At 33.3% G+C, this 12179-nt stretch overlaps 1 protein-coding gene across 8 annotated transcripts in view; it reads right to left on the bottom strand.

The window, feature by feature from the left end:
* Positions 1-12179, bottom strand: part of CDH18 (cadherin 18) — a 988723-nt gene that overhangs the window by 274925 nt on the left and 701619 nt on the right. The gene's annotated exons all lie outside the window — the stretch shown is intronic.

The following is a 12179-nucleotide window of genomic DNA, read 5'->3' as shown; positions in this document are numbered from 1 at the left end:
TGGTTGAGAGTCTGCCTGCCAATGCAGGGCACACGGGTTCAAGCCCTGGTCTGGGAGGATCCCACATGCCGCGGAGCAACTAGGCCCGTGAGCCACAACTGCTGAGCCTGCGCGTCTGGAGCCTGTGCTCCGCAACGGGAGGGGCCGCGACAGTGAGAGGCCCGCGCACCGCGATGAAGAGTGGCCCCCGCTTGCCGCAACTGGAGAAAGCCCTCGCACAGAAACAAAGACCCAACACAGCCATAAATAAATAAATAAAATTAAAGTAATTGAGCTTTAAAAAAATAAACATAATAGTACATAACTAGTAGGTATTTTTTTAAGTAACTGCTATTCCAGTTCTGCAATAAGTAGTATTAATGTATTGTTTTTAATAGTTGAACCTATATGAGACTGTCTTTGCATGGGTAACCTCTGGTTTTATTGTGTGCCAGTCTTAACACAGAGCTCAGGAAACTCTCTCTACGAAGAATCACCTGGAAACCCAAAAGACAGTACCCCAAAAGACAGACACACCACAAGACACAGAAACAAAAATATTTTTCCCTGTTCTCCATAAGTCCTTCATGGACTCTGTGGCCAATAGGGTACCATCTTCTCTTACTGGTATCTCATCTCCAGCCAGTGGATTTTAGGGAACAGCCCAGCCCCTCTTTATCTACCTGTGTTACATAAAAATACCACCTCCTTCCACTGGATCCAAAGCTGTCTTCTACTGGTCAGAAATCATATTCAATACTCTTATTCAAAAATTTTGTCTCTGCATAAACAAAAGATGTTCTCCCTTTGGGCTAGAAAAAAATACTAAATTTTCATGTTTTACAGTAAGTTTAATAATATATATGGGCATAGTTTAACAATCTTATGAGGTAGGCATTATACCATTTAATAGAGGGGAAACTGAGGCTATGGAAAGTTAGTCTTACCTGGGTAGGACAGCAAATAGCTAAGACAGACTCACACAAAGGCTGGTACAATACCAAAGTCCATGACCTTAACTTTCATAGGATAATATCACTAAAGAGAAGTTGAATAATGCCTTTGGTTATTTTAATTGTCACAACACCCCTACAAATCTGCTTTTACCATTTTGTCTAATGAGGGAACCTAATATCAGAGAGATTAAGAAACTTGCTTAAGGTCATTGTTTTAAGTAGAGAATAAATTACTGTAACAAACAGATAGGGGTAAAATACAGTATCAGAGTACTTCTTTGTCTTATTGACTCTAGAGGTAAGCAATCTATTTCTAGCATGGCAACTCTGCCATCCTCAATTCATGGCTGCCATGTCTGGGTCCAAAATGATCATTCCTGTATTTGCATGTCCCAACCAAGGGGGGAAAGAAAAGAGAAACTGGGAAGCATGCATGCAGTTTCCTCCTTAAGAGTCTGTAGCAGAGCTGCACATACCACTGTACTAACATCCAGTTTGCTAAAACTTAATCATGGCCATACAAAATATAATGAATAAGGTATTCCCTAGCTGGCAGACATGCAAAAGGGATGCTTTTATCACTAAATTGTACAACAGGTGATCAGATATTAGGATACAACTAGCAGGCTATCCTCATCTTCATATAGCCAAAAATGCGTGGCTCATAGAATTGAACATTTTGTCTGATTTCAAAAGTTCTTTTTGCCTCACAATATGACATAGACTACAAAGTTTAGTTCTGTGCACAGTGTACAGATATATAGGTGCTTCCATATAAGAGTGGCAACTTATGAATTATATATATGCCAAGAACTCAGGCATTCTTGAGAAAGATGTAGAAAGGAACTCCTAATGTCTCTTCTTATATAACCTACTTAATGTGCTCTTAAATATAACCTTCTTGACAGCTTACCAGTTTAAGAGGTGGGAATTGGGCAGTATCTGTTTAGTCCTATATAATGGTCTCCCTCCAGAGAGGAATTTTTAGAGTGTGCATTTGACATCTGCAAGTAAGATCAGGAGGGTAAGATTTCATGTCTCCAACTCTGCCTTAACCACAATCCCTAAGATTTCTTTGAACGCCTCTGTTCCTAACAACTGGGAACCTTTGCTTCTATATAGTGGAAATGTGAATCAGCAGAAATCAGCTTGAAATTCCTGCTACATAATCACCAAGATAGGAAGGTAAATGAGCTGCATTGCTTCGTTATGTCTAAGGCATCCTTTATTTATGTGCCCAGATATCATCTCTCTACTATCATCATCATCATCATCATCATCCTCATCATCATCTGCCTTCTAATTGTCAATGCGTAACTATAGTTTTTGTTTTTAACCATCAATCAAAGTTATCCACATCTTCATGAATTACTCACACTTTCACAAATACAGAAGATTTTCATCATTTAGCTCAGTATAGTTACAGATACCAAACTAACCTGCTGTATTAGGTCTTAAGACTAATTGTACATAATTAATATCTATGTTTTTTGTCAGTAAAAAGTAACAATGAATCCTTATTATGCTAGTACTTTTCATGATGCAATTTTCCCATTCTTTGTAAATCAACAGAGTATCTCAATTTCATGAGTTATTTTTGTTCTGATTTTATCACTACATTAAATTCTGCTATCACTCTTATCTTCTACATTAATTTTCATAACATATTTACATATATCTGTTTAGTTTACAAACTTAAAAAAAAAGAAAAAATCTCTACCTTGAAAATGCCTTATAATACTTGTAGATACTTTTTTTTCTTGGATATCTAATCTACCAAATACCAGAACATCACAGCCTGGTTCATGCCGACTCTTTTTTCATTTCTGCTTCAATAGCTTCCCTGAAGAATGAAATGATTTTCCATCGCCAGCAGCAAATTCACTAGAGACAAATTTACCTATAGTCTCTCTAGCTTTATTGTAAATTCTTTCTTTCTTTGAAGTTTATTTCTATATGGCCACATTTATGTTGAGATTGTTAATAATGCCTCCTAAATTAAAATATGGGCTAGAGTTACTTTCAAATCACATCTTATAATGGCTTTGGACAAAGATTTGGTCATGGGAACTCTAGTGGCACAAGTGGAAGAACTTGTACTTTTTATAAGAGAATAAATGCTCTAACTGATCAAATCAGGCCTGTTGAGTGTTTTTCTCATTGAATGATATAGAATTAAATCGAGCAAATTAAAAATTTAAAATGCCTTTTGAAGGGAAAAAAGCTCACAAATAAATGTGTTATTCCAAGGCACATATCAGGAAAGTCTTTAAAATTTACATTTGAGAGGAAAAATAGGTACCATTAACCCTATAGAAGATACTGGAAAATAGAAATGTATCTATGACCTAGAACTTTCTTGAAAAATTAATTATGACCATTAGAGAAAACAAAGTAATAAAAAGACAGATAATGTAAGCAGTACCAAAATTCTCTAATACAGGACTCTATATAATTGCCAAGGGGACTGATGAATACATTTTAACTAATTGTTGGATTATTTATCTTTTACTCATACAAAATTAGGTTTTACTGAAACTGCTTTAAGATCATTTGTCTTACAGAGTGAAGAATGATTAAGTGATTTGATATCTTCACATTTTTTTAAAACATTAGAGTTTCTAGCATATAAATTAAAAACTCATAGTAGACTGAGTCCAGAGAGAACTGTAGGTGAAAATGGAAAACACCATGGGAGCAGAGGAGGAAAGAATGGTTGGCTCTCTTTCATTTTAAATGAAAAGCAAGAGGCAGCGGTAAGTTTTTCACATCCGTAACTTTTGGTATTTTCTGCATTTTTTCACGACATCTAAGGCATCCTTCATTAATGTACACAGGTGTCAGACCTCTACTAACAAGTAAATATATTTCTCCTTATCATTATAATCAGCTGAATTATTTTCTGCAGAGATAATGTATATTCTGGCCTTAACTATATTTTCAATTCAAGTATTAGATTAGCATGGGACACATAAATGAAAAACTAAAAGGCTCACCCCGTCCCTAGCCAGAGGTGAGTGAGGACAAAATGTATATTCCATGTGGCGTAGCCTAGATTAGTGCGTTATGATGCAGAAAGGAGCAAATCCAAATTTACATAATAAAAGCCATATTCTTAAGACTATATTACCTACAGCAGAGGCAACATAGCAGAATGACGGTCAAGAGCCTAGTTCTGGTGGCAAAATTTCTGAATTTTCAGGAGGACGCTTATACTTACTTGCCCTGTGATCTGAAATAAGCTCCTTAACCTCTCCGTCACTCAGTTCCCTCCACTGTAAAATAAGGATGAAAACAGTTCTCCCTAACTGCTAGGTGTGCTGGATCAAACTCCATTCCTAATGACATAAATGATTTTTCTCCTAGTTCTGATAAAACTGATGGAGAAGACACAGTTAACCTTTCTATAACTTCAAACCTTACTGAATTTATCAGGAAACCTTATAAGGAATAGATTTTTACTTTGTGTTGCCTACATATAGCAATAATGTATCAATATTTGTTTGTATAAAATATTTAATTTCACTAAACCCCTCTCTTCTCTTGGGAGTAGTTTAGTATCAATATTTTGCGTAGTCTGAGACTTGTGCATATGACATCTGATTCACGAATGTTAAATTATTTGAATAAACATTCTTTGCTGCTCTAAGCTGCATTGACTTTCTCTCTGCCTAATTAGTAGGGACAGATCCTGATAAAATCTTTTAGAAGATTTTGCTGGTTTATACTTCAGAATTATAAATTAATCTGCTCACTCCCATTCATAGCACGAAGGCAGGAGTCCACAGTGGAAAGAATATGAAATTGAGAATCTGATGAGCTTCTGTTCACATCCCGATTCCACCATTTATTAGTAAGGCACACTTAGATAAGAAGTCTCTTAACCTCTCTGAAATGGGTTCTTTAGAGAGCTATGGACGTGGAAAGAATGGATCAGATGAAATAAGACCACGAAAGACATAAATTACATTCATAAAACTCATATCTACATATTATTATTTTAGGTATTTTCAACTTTCAAAGCAGCAAGAGTGAGGGGGGAACATGACTAATTTTAAATAACCACATCTCATAATAACCCATGGGCATGGGCTGTTGCTCTTACATTTCAAACGAAATGCCATTTCAATTAGGAATTTCTGGATAATAAAGACAAACATTTCTTTTATTGAGGAAAGCTCATTCATCAAATGGAGCTACATGCACTTCTGTCTCCCTTCCCTCCGCCCCTCTCCACATGCTTTCAGGAACAGTTCTGTTTCATTTGTTGGAGCCTATAAGTGTCTTATCTAACCGTGGCACATTGTTTAATGTCATGGCATTGAGTACAAATAATTAAAATCTACTTGAATTTTATGAGACATTTACTAGAGGATTTGAGAATGATACTCTTTTTTGGTAAGTAATGTGCCTTTCATGCATTTTAAATTATTTATACATTACTAACATTAAAATGTTCTGTACTATTTATTGAGTGCCTATTCTTTGCCAGATATAATCTGGTGTCCTTTATATACAAATATCATACAGGTAGCTATTACTAATATTTTCTTCATTTTATAAAGAAGTAGAAACATATTATACTTCTAGGATTGTATTAAAAAAGTTTATTCATTTATTCATTCAATATCCATTTAAATTATGTTCCACGTGTATAACACGGTGCTGGTTTTTTAACAAATGTATGTTTATTTTTAAAAATGCATAGTCTGTCTTTTGTAGATTACAATATATTTAAATGGAGAAAAATATACACAAAACTATATTTAAAAGAGCATAAATTTTTGAGAAGTGTTAGACTATTTCCAAAATTTATAGTACAGACAAATAATTAGGAATCATTCAGAAAAGTTATTGATTTTTATTCTCTACACTCCAGGCATTCATCTTACAATATTTTGACAAGGAACTCGTGTGTAGATGTACAATAGAAATTCAAATATTTATGAAGTCATGTGGCCTGTTAATTGGTAGACATTGTTGATTTAGTGATATTTTATAATTCTTCAGCATTAATCACAAAATAAATATATAGTGCCAATTTTAAAATATTTTATATTTCAGCATTTCATAAGTGCATTTTTTTAGTTGAGATTAAAAATGATTAAATTAGGGTTAAACTGTTTTTAGATAAAAGTTAAAGAAAAAACTGTCCTTTGACCAATAGGTTTGGGGGAAAGTGATTACATCAAATTAACACCTTCTGAAGAGCTAAAAGTCTGGGATATAGTATATGATGATGAAATGTTTGCAAATCAATGAATGTTTTGATCTTGGGTAACAGACTAAATCCACATGCTATTTGATGAGACAGAGGGCATAAAATAACTTTGTTTATGATTTTTGGGAATCAAGAGAATAAAATTTAATGTAATATTTCCCTCACTTATTTGCAGACATAACCATACATCACATGGATGTGTGTAGCATGTCACATAACTAGTGTTTTTAAAATATACTTTGTGATATTTTGAGCTATTTTAGATCTCTAGAAAATATTCTGCATACATTTTTAATGACCAAATATCTCTCTTCAACTTGTATTATTTCCTTTTGGAATTCAAAGAGAAACTATTATTTGCAACTGTATATATGTGCATATATAATTAATTTATATACTATATAATGCATATTATATATTATACTTGTAATGGCCCTGGGCTATAAGTATTCACATTTGGGGAAAGACTATTAAATTTCTTCCAGTATGCCCTCTTACTTCTTCCTATTAATGTTATATTTCCTGGGGTTTAGCTGGGCACATGATTATCTAGCTAAAGCCTGCAAAAAAAGTAGGCTTCAGCATAGTGGTCTCAGGACTCAGTCTTCTTATACCGTCCCTGGCTTCTCCCAGAGTGAGTGACCCAAGAAAACTGGGAGCTGGCCTCTGCTGACCTGGCCTCAGAAATCACACAGCATCACCTTCACCACTTTCCATTAGTCATAAGTGAGTCACTGAGACCACCTTAGAATTAAGACTGAGTCACAGAGGCCAGCATAACATCAAGACTGAGTGAGTCACCAAAGCCAGCTTAGAATCAATCATCTCTTAAAGAGAAGGATGTCAAAGCATTTTCAGACTTATTTTAAAACTTCCATAGTCACAATTTGTGTGTGTACGTATTTTTTGTTGTTACTGTTGTTTTGCCTGTTTACTTATTTTCTGACGTACTACTCCATTAACTCAGAGAGAATATTTCTCTTTCTCAGTGTTGTATCGCCAGCTTCTATCAGAACATAAAATGAAACACAAAATAGTAACCATCCCATAGGAATTTTGTGACTAAATGAAACACAAATATTTCAGCCTGATTTTCTTCAGCTGTAAAATGCAGAATAAATGAATCATAGTGTTTTCATGAAGATTAATGAGTTGATATGTGTAACAAAATACGTGTGTGTGTGTGTGTGTACACATATATTTGAGCCTATAGGCCATGGCTTCACTAAATGGTAGTTATTGCCAAAATCTTTAAACTCCAAAATTGTTTTGATATAGTGAGTATTGAATAAAATTTTGCTGTATTACTGGACTACTTAGAGACTTGGAAATTAGGCCAAATACTGAACTTTGAAGCAGCAGTAATAATGCTCCTTTGGAAACATAAAGAAGCAACCACTGGGTCTGAAATTGAGAGTTCATGAAGGGAGCAGTGAGGGATAAAATCTTACCTGGACTTTCCCAGTATAATTATTAAAATTATTATGATGATGGACAAAAACCTGAAATGTTGAAAGTGAGAAATATCATTCTCTCTGCATACATGCCGCCTTTTTTTTGATCCAAGTCACATCTTTTAATTTTTCCCTAAGTCATTGATGCTAAGTTAAATAAGCCAGACACAAAAGAACAAATACTACATGATCCCATTTAGATGAGAAATTTTAAATTGTCAAATTCACAGAAGCAGAGAGGAGGGTTACCAGGGCTGGGGGTGGGAAGGGGCACAGGGAGGTACTGGTCAAAGGGTACAGAGACTCAGTTATGCAAGGTGAATAAGAGATTCACTGTACAGCCTCATCCCTAAACTTAAAAATAAATGTACTGTATACTGAAAATTTTGCTAAGAGGGTAGATTTTATGTTAAGTATTCTTATCATACACACAAAAACACATAAATAAAGAGGTCTTTAGGAAACTTCTGGAGCTGGTGTATATATTTATGGCATTGATTATGGTATACTTATTTCCAAACTATGCAAATTGTATTGGGTTGGCCAAAAAGTGCCTTCAGTTTTTAAGTAAAAATAAAAGACACATTTTTCATTTTCACCAAGAACTTTATTGAACAACATATTCACCCTTTTGTTCCACTATCTTCTGCCATTTTTCAGGCAACTTCATAATTCCATCTTCCCAAAACTTTTTCTTTTTGAGCAAAGAACTGTTCCAGGTGCCGTTTACAGTCTTCCAGGGAATTGAAATTTTTTCCATTAAGAGAATTTTGTAAAGATCTAAATAAATGGAAATCCGAAGGTACAATGTCTGGTGAATACGGCGGATGAATCAGAACTTCCCAGCCAAGTTGTAACAGTTTTTGCCTGGTTGTCAAAGAAACACGCGGTCTTGCGTTATCCTTATGGAAGATTATGCGTTTTCTGTTGACTAATTCCGGACGCTTTTCGTTGAGTGCTGCTTTCAGTTGGTCTAATTGGGAGCAGTACTTGTTGGAATTAATCGTTTGGTTTTCTGGAAGAAGCTCATAATAGAGGACTCCCTTCCAATCCCACCATATACACAACATCACCTTCTTTAGATGAAGACCAGCCTTTGGTGTGGTTGGTGGTGGTACATTTCCCCCAGGATCTCTTCCGTTCCACCTTATTGTACAGCAGGCACTTTTCATCACCTTTCACAATTTGGTTTAAAAATGGAACGTTTTCATTACGTTTAAGTAGAGAATTGCATGTGGAAATATGGTAAAGACGGTTTTTTTGCTTAACCTAGGTGGAACCCAAACACCAAAGTGATGAACATAACCAAGTTGGTGCAAATGATTTTCGATGCTTGATTTGGATATTTTGAGTATGTCGGCTATCTCTTGTGTGGTATAATGTTGATTGTTCTCAATTAATGTCTCGATTTAATAGTTATCAACTTCAACTGGTCTTCCCGACCATGGAGCATGGTCCAGTGAGAAATCTTCAGCATGAAACTTCGCAAACCACTATTGACATGTTCGAGCAGTCACAGCAACTTCTCCATACACCGCAAAAATCTTTTTTGGTGTTTCAGTTGCGTTTTTACCTTTCTTGAAATAATAAAGCATAATATGCCAAATATATTGCTTTTTTATTCCAGCTTCAATATTAAAATGGTTACACAAAAAGTCTTTTGATAAGTCTTTTTTTAAATGCATGCTGACATGACAGCTGTCACATACAGTCTAACAAAATTGTTTGGAGTGATGTTAAAGACAGCTACGTGCTACTAGAGCCATCTTATGGAAAAAAACAAAGGAAACTTTTGGCCAACCCAATATACATTAAATATGTGCAGTTTTTTATATGTCCATTACAAGTCAATAAAGTGGTTTTAATAAAGATACTAAAGGTATGAAGATTTTTACATCAATACTCATGTTAAATTAAATATGAAAATAACATATCAAACCTGCTTCAAGAAGAAACAAACAGATATTTTAAAAATAAATTGATTTGAATTCAAAATTCTTAATAAAATGTAAATGTCAGACTCAATGGTTTTCATTGTTAAGTTTTTTCATACATTCAAAGAAGAATTAATATTATTATACACAACTTCTAAGTATAATTATTACTTGGATTTCCAAAACTGAAAAAGATAATAAACAAAATAAAATTATAGGCAAATATTCTCCATGAATATTCTCAACAAAAATTCACCACTAAATGGAAAGGATAACATACAATGACTAAGTAGGTTTATCCCAGGGATGGAATATTAGTTCAAAATTTGAAATTCAATCAACATAGATCATCCCATTAAGTGAATAAAGAATAAAAATCATAAGAATACTCAATAGATGCAAAAAAGCATTGGGTGAAAAAATGCAACAAACACTCATAATAAAATTGTCAAAAAATAAAAAGAAACAGAAATAAATATCTCATGTTGACAATGAATTACCACTAAAAAGCACAGTTAAGAGTATACTAAATGATAAAAAAAAAATAATGCTTTCTCCTCAAGTTAAGAAAAAAGGCAAGAATATTCACTCTAATTCTTTCTATTCAAAACTTCACTGGCAGTCTTCACAGAGAGCATGAGAGTCTATTTACAAAATTCTAAAGATCTACAAAAAAATCGCCAAAATTAAGTGCATTTAGTAAAGTAACAAAATAATAATCAATATTTTAAAACATGCATTTCCATCTTCCAGCAAAACTTATAAAACCATATTTTAAAAATACTATTTACAATAGCATCAAGAAAGCACCATAATTAGAAATAAATTTAATGAAGTGTGTAAAACCTCTACACTGAAAACTACAAAATATTACCAAGAGAATTTAAATACAGAAGATCCAAATGAATTAAGAATTATGCCATGTTAACAGATTTGAGGACTCAACATTGGTAAAATATCTTTTCTCTCTAAATTTATATATATATATGTATATATGTCATATATATATAATTATGTAATATATATAAAAACTTTACATATTTATGAATCCAAATAAAAATCTTTGATTTTCACATGAAAATGTGAAGACCTAGGTTAGCCAAAACATTTGGGAAAAAGAAAAGAACAAATTTTAGGCTCTTGGAAATCAGGACCACATGACTTTAAGCCTTAGTTTTAAACTACAGTAAACAAATATATGTCAGTGAGATAGAATAAGAGAGTTCAGAAAGAGACACGTATGTGGTCACAATTTAGACAAAGTTAATAGAGAAGATGTTCTTTCAACAAATGATTCACAATTTAGACAAAGTTAATAGAGAAGGTGTTCCTTCAACAAATGATAGTGTAACAATTAGATATTTGTCTAGAAAAAAAAATGAACAAAACCTAATACAAAACTCAATTCAAACTGGATCATAGATTTTCAAAAGCTAAAATGTCAACCATCTAAAAGAAAATATACAGTCAAATTTTTAGGATTTTGTAAGTCAAATAATTCTGAGAAAGGAAAGAAAGAAAGGAAGGAAGGAAGAAAGAAAGAAAGAAGGAAAGAAAGAAAGAAAGGAAGAAAGAAAAACCACTAGCTACATAAAGACAAGTATATAAATTAGATTTTTATCAAACTTAACCTTCTCTTCAGATATCATTATTCAAATGAAATAGTAAGCCTCAATCTAAGAGAAAATATTTTTAACATATACATCTTACAAAGATCTTATATCCAGCATATATAAAGGATTCTTGTAATTCAAAAATGACTAGGTAAACCTCCTAATAAAAAATATGCAAAATATGTGAACAGACACTTCATAAAAGAAGATATATACAGAATATGTACCAGAAAAGATGTCAGCAGAGAAATTAAAACCACAATAACATACCCCTTCACACATTCTAACATAGCTAACATAAAAAATTGGTAATTCCAAGTGAGGATGCAGAGCAATAAGAACTGTCATGCATCACTGTGAGAATGTGAAGTATACAACCTTTCAGAAAATAGTTTGGCAGTTTGTTATAAAGTTAGACATACACTTACCATATGACCTAGAAATTTCACTTTACTCAAAGGAAAGAAAGCCATATGTCTGCAAAGACTTATATATGTATGGCCATAGCAGCTTTATTTATGTTAGCTCAAACCGGAATCAACCCAAATGCTTATGAGCAGGTGAACTGATAAAAAAGATAATATATTCATAAATGGCCACAAATAACAATAGGGATAAAAACTGAGGATAAACTAGATCAAAATAATCTCAACACAAAAGAGTACATACAGCATGATTTCATTTATATGACATCCTAGAATGGGAAAAAAAAACTATAGTGACAGAAATCAGGTCAATGCTTCTCAGGAAAAATGGAGAAAGACAATATCTGGGGAGGTAGAAATGATCTCTATTAGTGTTGGCCAAGTGAAATATAGCGTAGGCCACATATGCAATTTAATTTTTTCTATTAGTCACATTTAAAAAGTGTAAGAAACAAGTGAATTTCATTTTAACAACACATTCATTATATCTATTATATCTAAAATGTTATCTCTTCCTGTAATCAAAAATTTTTTAAATTATTAACTAGATATGTTACAGTATATTTTTCACACTGTTTTCAAAATCTTATACTCATT

The sequence above is a fragment of the Balaenoptera physalus genome (genome assembly GCF_965194825.1).
Source record: "Balaenoptera physalus genome assembly, chromosome: 3".
NCBI classification, from domain to species: domain Eukaryota; kingdom Metazoa; phylum Chordata; class Mammalia; order Artiodactyla; family Balaenopteridae; genus Balaenoptera; species Balaenoptera physalus.
The sequence above is the reverse complement of the archived record's forward strand: the minus strand, read 5'-3'. Positions and strand labels throughout refer to the sequence as shown.